Genomic DNA, 15,742 nt, shown 5'->3' with positions numbered 1-15,742 from the left:
ACAAAAGGAGTATCTGATAATTATCACAGAAGGAAAAGAAAAAGTTTTCAAGGAGTTAACGTCCTTAGAAAGTACCAGATGTCAATAATAATCTAAATTTTACTAAATATTTAAGAACAGAGAACTCTAAAGCTGCCTAAACTATTTCAAAGCATAGAAGCTAAGCTTCCAAATAATCTTGATATAGGGAACAAAGTAGTGATATCCAAAATTAAGAGAAATAGCACACACAAATGAATACTACAGGTTAATACAAATTATGAAATCAGACACAAAAATTCTAAATAAAACAATAAAAAAGAAAGTCTCTAGGAACACACCAAAAAAATAATATACCACTGTTATGATCAAGTAGAGTTTAGTTCTGATATTCAAAAGTGGTTCAATATAATAAAATCTATATATTTAGTCTACCATGCAAAAATATCCAGGAAAAATATCTTATGATTATTCCACAGTCACTGAAAGACATCTGATAAGCTTACACATCCATCAAGATTTTCTTAAAATAGGAATAAGCAGATGTTTACCATGGAAACATATATGCATAATACACAAGCCTAAAAGTCAGTACCGAACTTAGTGAAGTAACCTAAAAATACCCTATTTAGATCTGAAACAAGAGAAAAATGTCCATTATTGTTAGTATTACATAACAGGATAAAAGGTATAAAAATGGAAAAGGAGACAGAAAATAATCATTAATTGCAGATAATAACTTCATATAGGTGGAAAATTAAAAAGAACCAACTTCCTAGGTATAAAATTAAGATTCAAATCAAATCTACTCAAACCACCACCACCAGTTACAAGATGAAACAGAAGAAAAGTCCCCATTTGCAAATGAAACAATAAAATATTAAAATATAAACTTAGCAAGAAATGTTCTATTAGACAGACCTGTTTGAAGTCACCAATATTTGACAATTCTTTAACATTGAAAAAGTCAAATTATACAAGTTAAGCTAATATATACAGAAGATTTGAAAACCATATATTGAAGACATAAAGGAAATTTTTAAGTAGGTAGGCTGACTCTAAAATTTATATAAACAGTAAGAATAATCAAGAAGATTTTGATGTGAGGGAACTAGATGTCTATGAAACCACAGTAATTACAACAATATGGTATTGAGATGAGAGAGGGAGAGGGAATCCCCAGGGTGACTGGAAATAGAAATCCTAGGGTAACAGCTATACAGAGAGAACAGGGAGCAACCAGTCTAAATTGGAGGTTATCAGAAACTCTAGAAGAACCTTCTTTCGGAGGATGAAATTGACAGCACGTCTGATAGGTCTCTGAAAATCTTAAGCACAAATTTATGTAACTGGCAGACAGTTTGTAATTAAGTAAAAAAACCAAGCAAACTTAATAAGTCAAATATTAATTCCAGGAAAAAAGAAAAGTAGTACAGAAAAGGAAAAGTAATCATGTTTAACCACATGGCTCAGCTACAAATAGCATTTATATAAGTCAATAATTATATAAATAATGAATACTAATCTAATCCAAATTATGACAGAATTATATTACCAGCATGTAGTAAAGAGAATCTGATCATCTGCACTAGAATACGTAAAACTGACATTAAAGCAATTATTTTAGAGACAAAGAATATAAAATTAATCAGCTAAGAGATGAAAGTGGTTTCTTTCAAACCAAAATAAATAAATAAATCTTAGAGCTATCTGACTTTCATATGGATATACTACTTTGATAAAATTAAAACTAAAAAAAATAAAGGGGGAGATGAGCAAGGTACATATACATACTTAGTAGGCTACCATGTGTGTACACGTGTACCAAAGGTATTTGTGTGTACATAAATTTCTTTGAAGCATTTTTTTTTAAAAAGCACTACCTTGGTTGCAAGGAGGAAAACTGAGTGGCAGAGTCACAAGAAAAATACAAGAGCATTTTTTACTAAATAATACTCTGTGTCTTTTGAATTTTGAACCACAATAATATATTACTTTTCAAAACCTCATATGGAAACATTACGTTTTTCTTTATTGCAGACTTTTACGTTGTTTCTCATCTTTGCGTGCGTGTGTGTGTGTGTGTGTGTGTAAGTCATCATGTTCACAGTTAGCGTGAAGGCCAACAGATATTAAATTTCATAATCCTTGTTTTTAATATCATATACTCAAATCCTTTTACTCTTAGTTCTGAGTTTTTTGGAATGAGCATCAGTAGACTCAGTAGACTGCCTTCCCCAATGTGGGTAGGCACCATCCAATCCTTTAAGGGCCTAAATAGAACAAAGGGCAAAACGAGGAAGAATTTGCCCTTTATGTTTGTTTGTTTTACTGCCTCATTGCTAGGACATCTCTTCTCTGACCCTTGAACTGGGATATCTCCAGCACCACTGTGTATCAGGACTTCAGACTCAATCTGAATTGTATCACTGGCTTTCCTTGGTCTCCAGCTTTCAGACTTCAGATCATGGGCCTCTCTGCTTCCATAATTGTGTGACCCAATGCCTCATTAACCCCCCACACGCAAACACATACAAAGAAGTTCTGTTTCTCTGGAGAACCTAATACACCTGCCATTAGTATACAATACATTCTTTTTTTTTTTTTAAAGATTTTATTTATTTATTTGACAGAGACAGAGACATCCAGCAAGAGAGGGAACCCAAACACAGGGAGTGGGAGAGGAAGAAGCAGACTCACAGCGGAGGAGCCTGATGTGGGGCTCGATTCGAGAACGCCAGGATCACGCCCTGAGCCGAAGGCAGACACTTAACGACTCTGCCACCCAGGCGCCCCCATTAGTATACAATACATTCTTGACCTATCTTCCCTATTCCACCTCTTAATTATAGCTTTATCAATGGTATTTAAATACCTCTAACATTATCAGTCTCTACTTAATAACAGATGCTAGTACAACTATAAGAGGTAACCATAACCTTCTTTTTATAAGTCTAAAATAGATAAAAATTATCACCAATTAATAACTTTCAAGAAATTTTAAGCTACCAAAGTATAAAACACCTTAAAAGCACTCCAAGTCTGCTGAACAAGAAGGGATCTCTACAATGGGAGTCCTTACTTTCAACACATTCCCCAGGTGAAGCAGATATGGAACCCCCACTTTAAGAACAAGTAGATCAGATCATATTGGGTGAAGGCACTTTGCTGCATCATTAAATAGGTCTAATTCCATGCTATTAAAGCAACTTCCTAAAATTGCACTATGAAAGTGCCAAGCCTGAAGAAATGAGTTTCTAGACTTAAGAAGCTCAGCACCAGAAATCACATCAAGATCAATAGCGATCTTCACATTCTCCCACAGTTCAAAATGAGTGATAATTCTGTTACTTTCTATTCGTTGATTCTGTGTATATCCTCACTTACATTTAAAACATAAATTCTTTGAGAACCAATTCCTAACCACTTTAACCCCACCCCACAAAGCCAAAACTAGCAAAGTATAAGGTGGAGAACTGTTTTCTAGCATATACCAGAAGGAAATTCAATCATTTTTTTTTTTACTCCCCTCCCATCACCACCGTCATCTCACCACTACCACTCCCTCAACTCACCCACACAACACCTGGTCACACACATAAACTCAAAAAAAGAGAATCTGGAAACCAAGAGGATATTTATCCCTTTTTGTCAGCTCCTCCCTACCAAGGTGGCACGGATTCATCATTCATAAAGAAAGGTATCAACTTTCAGAGTAGATGTAATTAAAGGTCTTTAAAAAAGCATATCTGAGTGCCATTTAGGATACTGAGCTTTACATACTTTAGTGAAACAAGAGTCTCATACATGACAGTATTGTGCTTACTGAAAGTATTCACTAACATCCAGTCTAAAAGCCTTAGCAGTCACAAGTAGCAGTAGTTATAAAGTGTGTGTGTGGTGTATGTCTGTGTGTGTGCATGCTTTTCAACAAAAATGACCGCCTGACACCTGGAGCAAGAAAAACGTCTAAAGGGTTAAAAACAGTAAATCTATAATAAAATGAACCAAAGTAGAGTCTACATGCTGAAAAATCATCTTTAAAAGAAAACCTATGTTAAGCAGATCTTAATTTTACATTTTTCTTTACCTAAATTTGGAAAAGGAATTTTTTTTGTAACTTTACCTACTTATTATCTTATCAAGGCAGTAGTGCTGCAAATGTTCTGCCAAATTGTGATTTCCTTTTACATGTAGCTAATGTTTTAATCTAAATGATACAACCAATCAACATATTTAGAAAACCTAGCAGAGGTACATGGCAAATAACCAACAAATAATCAAGTGATTTCTTCCTCCAAACTTATTAAAAACCATTTTCTTTTTTTCTTTTTTTTTTTTTTTTTTAAGATTTTATTTATTTAACAGAGAGAGAGAGACAGCCAACGAGAGAGGGAACACAAGCAGGGGGAGTGGGAGAGGAAGAAGCAGGCTCCCATTGGAGGAGCCTGATGTGGGGCTCCATCCCAGAACTCTGGGATCACGCCCTGAGCAGAAGGCAGACACTTAACGACTGAGCCACCCAGGCGCCCCTAAAAACCATTTTCAACTAAAAATACGTCTATGAATATGTTCATATATATACTGCATATGTAGAATATTCTTATGGAAAACAAAATGATTTTCTGGGTAGGAATTTTGAGGGTAAGAGTGGGAAGGGTAAAAATACCATCAATCTAGCTTTGTGTTCTCTAGCTTTAGGTTTTCCTTAACAAGACCCCCCCCCAACACACACACAAAAACCACCCAAACAGCTTCTCAGTGACTGTCTAAAAAATAGGACAAGTCAGTTTTATTTATACAAGTAACTGTACATTTAAAAAAAAAGTCTTGCAAACAGAGGACCCTGTTATAAAATATTAGCACTGTTCTCCAAAATTTTAAACAGTAAGAAAAACTCACAACATTAAATCAATCAGCAAATTTCATGAAAAAATAAAACAAAAATGAAATCAAATTTCAGCTGATATATAGTAACAATGATCTAATTTTTAAAAATTTATCTAAGAGCTGAAATTGCCACATAACTTCCTCAAGACCTTTAAATATCAAAGAATTCAAAAGCTCTGGCCTTTAGCAAATAATTATTAGGGTCTGATGAGAGGCAAAAAGTAATAAAAATAAAACTTAAGTTGAGATAACATCCCAAGAATATGCCTAGTGTGTGCATGGCTATCTTTCATGGATCTTTTTTATTATTTCCTGATAAAGTGTTTTAAAAAGTTATACCCTTTATAGGTAGATAGATCAATCGATCTCCACTACACCAGCTATGTAATGGTGCAAAATTACAATTACTACTATAATTTACAGGCAAGAGGTTTCAAGTCATGATCACTGCTGTTGAGTTTGGTACTCAGTATAACTATTAATGGAGGAAAAAAGATAAAACTTCATAGAAGGGATGTAGTAGTGGAAATCTTTCCATTCTTTCAGGAGGTCACAATAATAGAGGTATCTGGCAAGGATTTGCAGAAGTGCATAATATTACAAGATAATTCAACTGTGACAATTTGCTAGCGGGCCTAGCATGATGGTTAAAAGAATGCGGACTATAATCACACAGCCTGTAGGATCTTGGGCAAGTTCATTGAACAAACATTTATTTCTCTGTGCCTATTTTCTCAAAATAGTAGTATCTATTTCCTGGGACTGTTGTGAGGATTTGATGAGATAGCTTAAAGCACTTGTAATTGGGACAGCACAGGGTAAACACAATATTATGCATTATGCTTACTAAAACAAAAAATATTTTAGATTCTAGGAAAAGGAATAAAAATAGGTATTTTTGCCTAAGAACATGATTCGGTGAGAATAACAAACTGATACATAATGTTAATTTTTACTTCTGAACTATCCCAAATACTTCTTTCATCCTCTTGCCCACAGCTGATCAGATACAAAAGTATTATAAACTGTCTTTGACACTTAAAATTTTATCCTATCCTATAACTTTTAAAACCTTGAACAAATAGTTACATAAAAACACACACACACACACATTTTGGAGATTTCCTTCTATTTGCACATGATTTCTATGTCAGTTTACTTGATTATGTTGTTAAATGTTGGGTTCTGACCTTGACATGAACAGAATTACACCGCGGAATTTAAATCAGTGGGTAGTTAGGTTGGCATCCTGCACGTGGAAATAACTCCACAAAACTGCCTTAAAAAAATGTGTTCACTCTTAACTTTTATTGAAGCATTTATAAGTGCAATTATAGGACATATTAGTTTAATATTATACCACCACCTGATCCTTCCCCCAACAAAAATTGCTAGGCGGAGTTTTTATATATGACATAAAAAGCATGGCCCGTGTTCTGTTATCAATGTTAACTTCTTAGTTTTGACAAATGTACTATGGTTATGGGAGATGTTAACATTCAGGAAGGCTGGGTGAAGGGAATATGGTTAACTTTTTGCACTACACCTTTGCATACTGTCTATAAATCTAAAATCAAACCAAAATACAAGTTTCTTTTAAAAATAAGCACAAGCCATGAAAGAAAAAACTGAGAAACTGAACTTCAAAATTAGAAACTTTTGTTCCACAAAATATACTTATTAAAACAAGGCGGCAAGTTTCAGACTGGGAGGAAATTTGCAAAGCATGTATTTGATAAAGGATTTGTATCCAGTGTAAAGAACTCTCAAAACTCAATTAAGAAACAACCCAATTTTGGGGTCGCCTGGGTGGCTCAGTCAGTTAAGCATCTGCCTTCGGCTCAGGTCATGATCCAGGGGTCCTGGGATAGAGTCCCGCATCAGGCTCTTTGCTCAGCAGGGAGCCTGCTTCTCCCTCTGCCTGCAGCTCTCCTGCTTGTGTGCATGCATGCAGTGCTCACTCTTTCTCTCTGGCAAATAAATAAAATCTTTAAAAAAAAAGAAAGGAACAACCCAATTTTTAAAAAACAGGCAAAAGATTTTCACCATCATATCACCAAAGAAAACATATGGATGGCAAAAAAAAGTGAAAGATGCTCAACATCCTTTGTCATAGAGAAATGCAAATCAAAACCATAATGAGAGACCACTACATACCTATTAAAATGGGTAAAATTCAAAAGACTGGCCTAAGTGTTGCAAAGAATATGGAAGGACTGAAACTTGCATATACTGCTCATGGGAATATAAAATGGTAGAATCACTTTGGATAACAATTTGGCATTGCTTTAAAAGTGAAACAGGGGCGCCTGGGTGGCACAGCGGTTGAGGGTCTGCCTTCGGCTCAGGGCGTGATCCCGGCGATCTGGGATCGAGCCCCACATCAGGCTCTTCCACTATGAGCCTGCTTCTTCCTCTCCCACTCCCCCTGCTTGTGTTCCCTCTCTCGCTGGCTGTCTCTATCTCTGTCAAATAAATAAATAAAATCTTAAAAAAAATAAAAAAAAAAATAAAAAAATAAAAATAAAAGTGAAACATACACTTACATATGATCCAGCCATTCTACCCTTAAGTATTCACTCAAGAGAAAGGAAAACACAAAAGGTCACAGCAGCTCTATTCGTAATAGTCAAAAACTGGAAAAACCTCTCAAATGCCCGTGAATGGGTACATGAATAAATAATCTGTACTACATACATGCAATGTAATACTATTCAGCAATAAAAAGGAATGAACTTGAAACACAAAACACCCTTAAAATAATTCTTCTGTGAAAGAAGCCAGGCCAAAAAAAAAAATAGTATACAGTGTATGATTCTGTTTACATAACACAAAAAATGCAAACTAAACTACAGCTACAGAATGCAAATCAGTGATTGCCTAGAGGAGGAAGCCAGGAGGAAGGGATTATGAAAGGGCATGAGAAATTCCTGAGGGTAAAGGGGATAATGTTCACTAATTCTTGTGATAGTTTCATGGATGTATACATATGCCAAGACGTATTAAATTGTACAATTTATGTAGTTTTTTGTATGCCAATTATGCCCCTGATAAAGCTGTGTTAAGAAGTGCAGCAGAAAGAAATAAGATTAACAAAAGGCTAATCATGATGGAAGCTAGGCAACAGGTGCATGCCTATTACACTCTTCCTTCTATACTTTCTGACATATCTTTAAATTCCCATAAGAAAAAGTTTTGGAATTCTGTCCATTTTTACAATAGAAAGAAAATAATAATTCAATGTTGTATTTACTTTCTTTTTTTTTTTTTTAAGATTTTATTTATTTGACAGAGAGAGACAGCCAGCGAGAGAGGGAACACAAGCAGGGGGAGTGGGAGAGGAAGAAGCAGGCTCATAGCGGAGGAGCCTGATGTGGGGCTCGATCCCATAACGCCGGGATCACGCCCTGAGCCGAAGGCAGACGCCTAACGACTGCGCCACCCAGGCGCCCCTGTATTTACTTTCTACATATATTATTATAATACCTGCCTGGGTACAGTTGCCAGAATAAAATTCTTTGAAATGGACAAAAAGCATATGGATAAATTATAAACTATATGGAACTTACAAGCAATAGAAAGAATAGCAATTGTTGAGCACTCCATTTTAATTTCATATTTATATTAATGTTTATCTTTTTTTGTTCACTCTCCAAAAAAATAGTCTTACTATGTATTAATAGACTAAATACATATTCATCTATTTTAATGACAAATATTTGTTATTTGCCTATAATTTCCACAAAAGCTCTTTTAGATATGTCTTAATGGTTACTAAATCTAAAAAAAAAGTACTACAATGTGGAAGGAATGAATGTTTGCATCCAGATGACATTACATAGTTTTTTCTTGAAGGAAGGTTTTCAACTGGAATGTATAGTGACTGAAGTTTTTCTGGCAGTGGGAACCTAGTAGCAGTCTAATACTGCTAGGCACTGCGCTGTTTTAAAGGGTATGTTACAACTATATATTTCAAAAAATAGTGATTAAGATTAAATGTTAAGTAAAAGGTGTATCAATTAGCTCTTACTGAAGGCAACAGGAGAAGACTCAGGAAATTTTTTCTAGAGAATATAGCAACTGAATTAAGCCCTGAAGTGACAAAAAAAGATTTCATTAAGACAGAAAGTATTCTTTAATGTAGAAGTGATTGAGGAAACACCATTTTTTAATACCAATGGCTTAGAATGAGAGTGTTTCACAACTGCCAGCTCAGAAATACTGACCTAGCTACTTTAAACAATTACTTTTTATAATCTTATCAAAGAAATTTAACAAAATAATGCAATAATAAATTCCAAGACGTATTAATGTGCAATAAAGAATATGCTAATATGCAAATGAGCCAAGCCTAATAATTGCAGGGAGAGGGCAAAACTAAACTGGAGTCTGTCAAACTTTCAAATGGTAGTTAATGTTGTTCCCCTCTGAGTTATACTGAAGAAACTAAATAAGCACTTAAGACTACCAATACTTAAAAGATACTATGTTAGATACAGAGGCTTGTTAGGAAATGTTAGGCATAATTCTCAATTCATTAAAAATTTGAGTAAAGATACATTAAGAAAACATGAAAAAATAAGTAGCAATTTTAATTAAGTAGACAAAACTTAATTAAATTGGTAAACGTGTCACTAAGAGATTTATTATTTATCTTAGTAAAAAGATTATAAATATATATGCACCCCAAAATATCTCTTCAAAATATATAAAACAACCAAAGCTACAAGTGAAAACAGAATAATCAAAAATTATGGTAGCCTTTTTTTTTTTTTTTAAGAGCGTGGTGGGAGGGGCATGGGGCAGAGGGAGAGGGAGAATCTTAAGCAGACTCCACGTCCAACATGGAGCCTGACACAGGGCTCAGTCTCAATCGCTGAGTTCATGACCTGAGCAGAAATCAAGAGTCAGACTGACTGAGCCACCCAGGCACCCTGGTAGCCTATTTTAAATTATCTCTTACAAAATAATAGACAAAAACTAAGGAAACATAAGATTTATATTATATATAAGAAACAAGCTTGATCAAATATATAGAACTTTATAACAAATAAAATTAAACATGCTTTTCAAGCACACCTGGAGTATTTCCCAAATACTGACCATATACTAAAACTTCAGAAGACTCAAATTCCAAAGACTGAAGATCTAATAAACTATACTATCCAACCATTTTGCAACAATATTTGAAGTAACAAAAAGCCAACAACATTCTAAGTCTAGAAGCAACAATTATGCAGCAGAAAAATCCTTCCGTTAAAGAGGAAACAATAAGGAACATTATAAAATATTATAGTGAAGGACTACTGGTCAAAATGGGAGGGATGCAGATAAGACAACAGCGGGAAAACTATGCTTCTAAACACACTGGAAGACAAACTCGGGGAAAAAAAAGAGCTAATATTTCAACTCAAAGAGATAACCGTGTGAATAAAAAAAAAAAAAAAGGAAGGCTGTAAGGACAGAAAGCACTGAAATAAAGAACAAGAAAGGCAAAGATTCAGAAAACCAAAACTTGATTCTTTGAGGAAAATGTTAAAAAGATAAACCTCTGCCAAAACCGATCAAGAAGAGTTGGTGATGGGGGCGCCTGGGTGGCACACAGCGGTTAAGCGTCTGCCTTCAGCTCAGGGCGTGATCCCAGCGTTCTGGGATTGAGCCCCACATCAGGCTCCTCCGCTATGAGCCTGCTTCTTCCTCTCCCACTCCCCCTGCTTGTGTTCCCTCTCTCGCTGGCTGTCTCTATCTCTGTCAAATAAATAAATAAAATCTTAAAAAAAAAAAAAAGAGTTGGTGATGTGAATTAACAAAATATGGTACAAAAACATGAAATAACCACAGATAAAACAGATTTTTAAAATTATAAATTATTACAAACTATACAAATACCAATATATTTGAAAAGTCAGAAGAAACGGATTTCTCTAGAAAAATAGCAAAATTGGAACAAAGTATAAAACTAATGAAAATTAAAGAAATTTGAGTGGATTAATCAATACCTCACATAGAGAAGGGGAAAGCCCAAACCAGGTTTTTTTTTTTTTTTCTTTTTTCACTTTTTATTTGGGAATTTCAAAGTTTCAGAAGAATTGCCAGCATAGTACAAAGAACATACACAAACCATATCAACCTATTGGTAACATTTTGCCTCATTTTTTCCATGACTTGTCATTTGCTCATAGCATACTCTGACATCTTCCTTCTCATACTTTCTTTCTCCCTCTCCATATAATTTATCTCTATGTTAGTATGTATTTCCACAGAGTAAGGATATTCTCCTACATAACCACAGTGCAGTTCTCAACTTCAGTTACACTGACATACTTTTTTAACCTATCATCCATATTGCAGTTTTGTCAATCAACCCAATAATATCCTTATAGCATTCCCCCTCCACTACTCCCAAGTACAGAATTGAGTCTAAAATCATGTCCTGCATTTATCATGTGTCTTCAACCTCCTTTAACCTGGAATAGTTTTTGGCCTTTACCTTATGTGGCACTGATATTTTTGAAGAACACAGTCCTTTTATTTTTAAATAATATGGTCCTAATCTGAGGTTTGTCTGATGTTTCTTCATGACCAGATCCAGGTTATGTATTCCTGCCTGGAATCCTTCAATAAGTCATGTTGTATCTTTCTCAGGGTATTATATCCAGAAGCATACGATACCCATCTGTTTCAGCACTTGCAATTCCACTTTTAGGTACTTCTCAAGAGAAATGAAAACTATGTCCACAAAAAGGCTTGTATGAAAATGGCCCCAGTACCTTTTATTTCTAATAGCCAAAAACTGGAAGCAGCCCAGATGTCCAACAGCAACAGAATAAAGAAACTATAGTATATTCATAGAATGTACTACTTCCAATAAAAATAAATTAATTACTGACTAATGAAAGAACATGGATAAATCTTGGGAACATTATGCTGAGTAAAAGAAGCCAGACACAAGAACATACTGTATAACTCCATTTAGATGAAGTCCAGAATTAGCAAAACTAATGCACGGTGATAGAAATCAAATCACAGGTTGCTTCAGGGGATTCACTAGAAAAGGACAAGAGGAACATTCTGGGGTGATACAAATGTTCTATATCTTGATGTGGGGGCAGGTTACACAAATATATATATTTGTCAAAACTGATCCAATGACATATAGAGCTAATATATGTGCATTTCACTGTATGTAAATTATCTCAACTTAAAAATTTAAGAAACAGTAAAGTTTATATTTTCCTCCCAGCAATAACCAAAAAGAAAATAAGCTATTAACAATAACAAAAATTATAAAACAATTTAGAAATTAACCTAAGAAAAATAATACACAAATATTTATAGATAAAAAATTTTAACTCTGGTAATGATCATACAGCAAAGAAATAAATACACAAAAAGCCAGTATGTTCACAGATGGATTGCTGGTGACGGCAATGTAAAGATAGCAATTCATCACTCAAATATAATTGTTATCAAAATACCTGAAGGATCCTATTATTCTAAATATGATACAGAAAAAAAGTGGACCAAGAATAACTAAATTAACAAAAAAAGTAAAGGCAAGTGGTGCACATTGCCAGATAATTAAATTTATTACAAAACCATTCTAATTAGACTACAGTACTGGGATAGCAAAGCACAAGCAAATGGAACAGAATACACTCACATGCATTTATTAACATACAGTCTCTCTTTAGAAGCAGCCACACACAAAGTGCTCAATGAATAAATGAAACTATGAGGCTAAACGGGGGCATCCGCCACATCATTAACTACTTAAAATGCACTTTAATGATGACTCTAATAACTAAAGCAATTAAAAGTAAAAGTGTTAAATGAAAAGAAGCAGAAAGAATGAGATTAATAGCATTATATAATTTATGTAAAATTTTATAACATATAAGCAAAACAAGACTATTTGGGAAGAAAACACATCAAATAAATACATGAAGGCTGACTGGAAAGGCTCAAATATACTCTGGGGTAACTGCCTAAAATAGGGAAAAGAGGGGCGCCTGGGTGGCGCAGTCGTTAAGCGTCTGCCTACGGCTCAGGGCGTGATCCCAGCGTTCTGGGATCGAGCCCCACATCAGGCTTCTTTCTCTGCCACTCCCTCTGCTTGTGTTCCCTCTCTCGCTGGCTGTCCCTCTCTGTCAAATAAATAAATAAATAAAATCTTTAAAAAAATAAAAATTAAAATAAAAATAAAATAAAATGGGGAAAAGAGGAGTGAAACTGAAGACAGAAAAGAGTAATCATGTAAAATAGAGTGAAAAAAGGGACCTATGCAGAACTCTGCATCGAGTATGAGCAATGCAATCCTAAGCACTTGATGTCTTGGGGGAAAAAAAGTTATGTTTTTATTTTTTTATTCAGACTTTTAGATGAAAGTCTTAATCTAATTTTTACAAATAAAGAAGCTAAAGCTCAGAAATTAACTTGCCCAAAGTCATTCAATTTGTGACTGCAAGCCTAGATTATCTTTCTCCAAAGCCTATGATCTTTCTGTATTGCTGTACTTCGTATTTAATATTCTCTGGTCAACAGATAAATGAAAAGTAAGAAAATAACACCAATCTGTTCGCTCAAGAATTGATGGTATTAGTCAAAGCTAATTATAGCATAACAAAAATACAAGAACTATCACAAAAGAGGAGTAACATTTACCTCAGATTTAGATAGCGGAAACAAGAGAAATAAGTTTTGTAGCATAGTGGCTAGGGCACGGACTCAAGATCCCCAAGTGTTATTCCCAGGTCCTCCATTTATTAGTTGTATGTTCTTGGATAAATTACAAAATCTGTGTGCCTAAATACTGATACTCTAAAATGGAGTTACTACAAAGCATGCGGTGGCTTGGTCAGTTAAGCTTCTGACTCTTGATTTCGGCTCAGGTCATTATCTCGGATAGAGCCTGGTGTTTAGCTTCACACTGAACATGAAGCCTGCTTGAGATTCTCTCTCTCTCCCTCTGCCCTTCCCCTGTTGTGCGCACTCGCTTGCTTGCTTGCTCTCTCTCAAATAAACAAAATGGAATTATTATGAGGAAAATAAAATGATGCGTGTACTGTGCTTAGTCAGACCTAAATTATGCACTCAAATGTTAATTGCTGTTATCGGCTATTGTCCTTTCTACCTTCTTTTACTTATCAAATTCCAGATTAGTATAGACTTGTAGTCTCAATTTCTTCACCTTCTACTTAGCCCTCAGCCTGCTGAATTCTAATTTCTGTCCTCATTAAACTACTGAAATCAGTATGGTAGTAGCAGGATTTACCTTTTTTGATTTCTCTGCTGTGTGTGGTACCTTTGGCTACTGCTTCCACTTGAGATCCTCTTCTCCTTAGGTCTGTCAAACTACACAATTCCACTTCCCCATCTCTCTGAGTTTCCTTTGATATGCTGCTTCAGCAGATTAAATTCCGATGCTTCCAGGGTTCTGTTCTCAGTCTTCCCTGTACACCTCATTTAAAAGTTGAATCTCCCTTCATGTTCCAAGATGTCTCCAAAACAACTAAATTCAAACCTGAACACAAAAATCTTCCTTTTCCAAATCTCCTCTTCCTATACCCTTGATCTGTGATACTATCCACCCAGTCCTCAAGTTAGAAACCTGCAAAACATCTATACTACTCCTTTTCCTTCATCCTCCCTCCACTATCTCCAGTTTACCTCAAATTTCTATAATCCATTTCTCCATCCTGTTATGACTGCCTAAACTCAAGTCCTTATCTCTTACTGAACGGCAACCTCCTAATAGAGTTCCCTAATTTCTATCTTACCACCTCTGCAAATTAACCCTTCACACTGCCAAGAACCTAACACAAATTCTCAGAATACTGTGCTCCTGCTTAGGACCTTTTACCAACTCTCCATTACAAAATTCAAGCTTCCTTGCATATTTTAAAATATCTAAAATTCTTCTATTGCCTAAGTCTTCAGCTTCATAATTTCTTCCACTCCCTGCCTCCCACTTCATGCTTCACTAATACAGAGCTACTTGCAGTTGTTCCCTGAACACATACCATGCTGTCTCATGCTTCCAAGTCTCTGGCTCATGCTTCTCCCTCTTCCGAGACTGTTCTTCCCCTGCTCCCACTCCTCACCATCCAAAACCTGACTAAATTCTTATTCTTTTTTATGGGCCAGGAACAAATTAGGGACTAGGACACATTCCTGATTTCCACAATCTGGGGTTTGGCCACAACCCTTTGGCATATCTGAGCACTTACTACAACCCTGAACTGAAATTAACTTTGTTCCTCACCCAACACTGAGCACCTCTAGAGTAGAGAACTTATTGCCCTGTTCTCAGCACGGTGATCTCCTGAGCTCTTCCTTTGACTACGGATTGGAACAGCTTGGATAAGAACTTAGAAAAAGGAGGGTGCCTGGGTGGCTCAGTTGGTTAAATGACTGCCTTCGGATCAAGTCATGATCCTGGAGTCCTGAGATCGAATCCCCCATCAGGCTCCTTGCTCAGTGGGGAGTCTGCTTCTCCCTCTGACCCCTCCCCCAAATAAATAATTAAAAAAAAAAACTTAGAAAAGGGAGAGAGCCAAGTAATCATAGAATTTATGGTAAAAGAAAGAACAGAACTGGGAAATAAAGAATTGCTTCTTAAACACAAGTACAAATCTAATCCGTAGCATGGAAACATGGTGTCAGCCATTCAATTACAGCAGTGTGGTTAAGTAATGTCCTGCCCACATCCCCCCTCACAAACAAAAAAAGGCAATCCATGAAAGCTATCTATGAACCATAAAGGCGGGAACTTTCAGGTAATAGTGAAAATTACGGTTTTTTGAATGTAATCATCCAGAAATTTGAAAAAATTAAAAGAAATTCTATGAAGTACATACAGGGAGATTTGTAG

The 15,742-nt window shown here is 35.4% G+C and overlaps 1 protein-coding gene across 2 annotated transcripts in view; it reads right to left on the bottom strand.

The window, feature by feature from the left end:
- SUCO (SUN domain containing ossification factor) overlaps window positions 1–15,742 on the bottom strand; it is a 90,535-nt gene that overhangs the window by 63,458 nt on the left and 11,335 nt on the right. The window lies entirely within an intron of this gene.

This window comes from Ursus maritimus, unplaced genomic scaffold (assembly GCF_017311325.1).
Source record: "Ursus maritimus isolate PB19 unplaced genomic scaffold, ASM1731132v1 scaffold_2, whole genome shotgun sequence".
In the NCBI taxonomy this organism is placed as follows: Eukaryota; Metazoa; Chordata; class Mammalia; order Carnivora; family Ursidae; genus Ursus; species Ursus maritimus.
This window is presented reverse-complemented; position numbering and strand designations above follow the sequence as displayed.